Raw genomic sequence first — 616 nt, forward strand, 5'->3', positions numbered from 1 at the left:
AGGCAAATTCTGCATATTCAAGGGCTTCAGTACAATTTTAAGCAGAACTAAGAGTTTTTCCTGTACCATTCCTACCACTTGAATTTTCCAAAATCTCACCATTAAAACTTATTTGTTCTTTTTCACATCAAACACTAATTGTTTGTTATGCTGAAAAGTTTATACGTAATCCTCCGAGGACTGAAAACACACAGATTCAAAAATCGCAAGGCAAAAAGCTTCATTACTTTCTTAGAAGTCAGCAGCAGTTTTACGTAGGTGGTATAAAACTAAGTGGTGTCTTTGTGTTTTAGCAAAATAACAGGAGAATTCAGGCATAGATTTTACTAAGAAAGAGTCTAGAAGTATAAGCAAGATGATTTGCTCAAGAATTTTTGGTGTTCTACAGGCTACTTGTTGGCATAATTAAAAAAATCAAAAAATAATAAAAGTACCAAGTATGTAACACAGACCTTTTCACCATGAAGGTAAGTCTTACAACTTACAAAAAGGAACAATTCTGCTACTGCACCTTTCACGAACAGAACAGTGGTTAGAGTTCTGGGACCAGAGTTTGATTTCAGCTTAAGGCCAGCAATGTAAAATGACCTCAAACAGGATTAATCCAGCTCCTTCT

This window comes from Apaloderma vittatum, unplaced genomic scaffold (assembly GCF_000703405.1).
Source record: "Apaloderma vittatum isolate BGI_N311 unplaced genomic scaffold, ASM70340v1 scaffold12941, whole genome shotgun sequence".
NCBI lineage: Eukaryota > Metazoa > Chordata > Aves > Trogoniformes > Trogonidae > Apaloderma > Apaloderma vittatum.